Genomic DNA, 2,142 nt, shown 5'->3' with positions numbered 1-2,142 from the left:
GGGGTTCTACCATTTTTCTGTTTATTGCCTTCTAGAACCATCTAACAAAATGTCGAATAGAATTGGTGATGATAAATTGAACTTCAAGAAAATTAAAATTTTCTGTTCATCGAAAGATAGCTTTCAAAAAATGAACAGGCGAGCCATAGATTGGGCGGAGATGCCTGCAGCACACAGAGCTGGAAAGGGGCTTGTGTCCGGAATGTGTAAAAGACTCCTACAAAGCAACACGCCAAGGATGAACAGCCCAGCGCAATATGAACAAAAGGCTTGAACAGTGTACGTGAGTGGCCACGTGAAAAGGCACTTGCAATCATGAGTCGTCACCGAAATGCAGACCAAGCCGTAAGGAGCTGTGCTTCCCACTCACTGGCACGCGTGGGGTGTAAACGGACAGCCACTTGAGAGAACTCTGCAGTTTCTGCGTGAATTAAACATGCATCTTTCCTGCGATTTAGAAATTCCACTGCCAGACACTTACCCGAGAGGAATGTACATGCACGTCCATCAAAAGACTTGGAGAGATGCTCGCAGCAGCTCGGACCGGAAGCCCCGGAAAGCTCCGTCACCGAGACGTGGGAAGCAAGCGGCATCACGCTCACCCAGTGGGACACGGCTCGGTGATGATGTAAGCGGCCTGCCGCACGTGGGCGAACCCCCAAACCCGCAGGAGGTGATGCTAGACGCAGGAGGCCATTGGCCGGGCAGTTCCGTTCACGTGAGTCCACAGCAGGAGGAATCAATCGGTCCAGCGGGGTGGAGGTTAAGGGTGAAGCGACGTGTGTCCTGTGACTCGTTCGGTGTGGTGTTACGTGGGTGCAAACCAGTGAGAAAACACACTGAACTGATTTATAAGATCTGTGTTTTATTTCATAGTTTTTGGAGAAGCGGAGAAGGGGCATGGGCGCGCGAGTTCTTGCTCCGCCTCCGTGGGCTCGTCCCCTCTCCCTTGAGTTCGGCTGAGGCCGCCTTTCTTTACGTTGCCCCGAAAGCCAGCACGGCCTTGCGCCATGAAAAGGCCCCAGACCAGCTTCCCGTAACCCGACGGTGACCTTGGCAAGCTTTTGGAACCAGTTTCCACTGATGCTTATTGGGGTGAGACCCGCTTCGCGTATTTCACGGACATAGTGGGGTGGCTCTTGTACACACGTCGATTCAAAGACGCACATTGGGTTGGGCCTTCGGAATCCATGGATTACACCCCGAAGCAGCCTCGGGCCCGTGGGCCAGATGGAGAAGTAAACTAACCCCCTTTCACCTTATGCACCTTTTCCTATTTTCACAGGGTACGAATTCATTGTAGAGAAAGGTGCACGCGTGCGCACACCAGAGCATGTGGGGCCACCTCTGAGCAGCTCCTGCTGCCTGCGAAGGGCCGTCCGGGCCCTCGACTGTGCGTGTATTTTTCCTTAAAAATTTCGATCATATCACACATACTACATCAGTGACTTTCCATTTCACGTATAGTGAAAAAATGTCCCATGTGATTAAATATTATTGTGCAACGTGAATTTTCATTGCTGTTTGGTATTCCCTCGTGTAAAGGTATCGTAATTCGTTAAATGAAATCTGTTACTGGGAAAGTGTGTTTCCAGTTTAGATAAAATTTTGCATGTATGGGTGCATATACATTTTTCTGACAAGAAAGTCATAGCATTCATTAGAATCTCAAGAAGATTTGTTCCTGGAAAAAGGCAAAGTCATTATTATTATTATTATTGTTTTTAAGCCTACAGCACCTGGTCTTCCTAGGTGGTCTCCCATCCAAGTACTAACCAGGCCCGACCGTGCTGAGCTTCCGAGATCAGATGGGGCCGTAGACCGAGGTCATTACTGAGCTTGTACCTGTTTGTGTGAGTCTCTATGTCTTTATGGTTAATTTGCAGACGTAAACTCCTATCGATGGGGAGGCACGTGTTTAAGGCTTTCGCGCCTAACGGGGGCGGGGGTTCGTGCCCAGAATGCAGTGCAGCGCTCACGTCTGTGCACGTCGATTTTGTCCGCACTTACGTCAGAAGCGACCGCTACAGCTCGTGAGTCTCTTTTGGGCAGAGAACCCGTATTCCTCCATTTTTGACCCGCTCTGTGCTGGCGGGCACCGAGCAGGGCCCATTCTCCAGGTTGTCCTGGGCGGCGTGGGAC

The 2,142-nt window shown here is 50.5% G+C and overlaps 1 long non-coding RNA gene across 2 annotated transcripts in view; it reads left to right on the top strand.

Moving 5' to 3' along the window:
* LOC111730420 overlaps nucleotides 1-1,507 on the top strand; it is a 4,214-nt gene extending 2,707 nt beyond the window's left edge. Inside the window, exons 2-3 of one of the 2 annotated variants that reach the window (XR_002776678.1) lie at nucleotides 36-718; nucleotides 877-1,507. This is a non-coding gene — a long non-coding RNA (uncharacterized LOC111730420). Of the gene's footprint in view, nucleotides 1-35 lie in introns of both variants that reach the window. The other variant, XR_002776677.1, reaches the window with a different exon arrangement.
* Nucleotides 1,508-2,142: the final 635 nt, after the last annotated feature.

Source organism: Pteropus vampyrus, unplaced genomic scaffold, assembly GCF_000151845.1.
Source record: "Pteropus vampyrus isolate Shadow unplaced genomic scaffold, Pvam_2.0 Scaffold312, whole genome shotgun sequence".
NCBI classification, from domain to species: Eukaryota; Metazoa; Chordata; class Mammalia; order Chiroptera; family Pteropodidae; genus Pteropus; species Pteropus vampyrus.
This window is presented reverse-complemented; position numbering and strand designations above follow the sequence as displayed.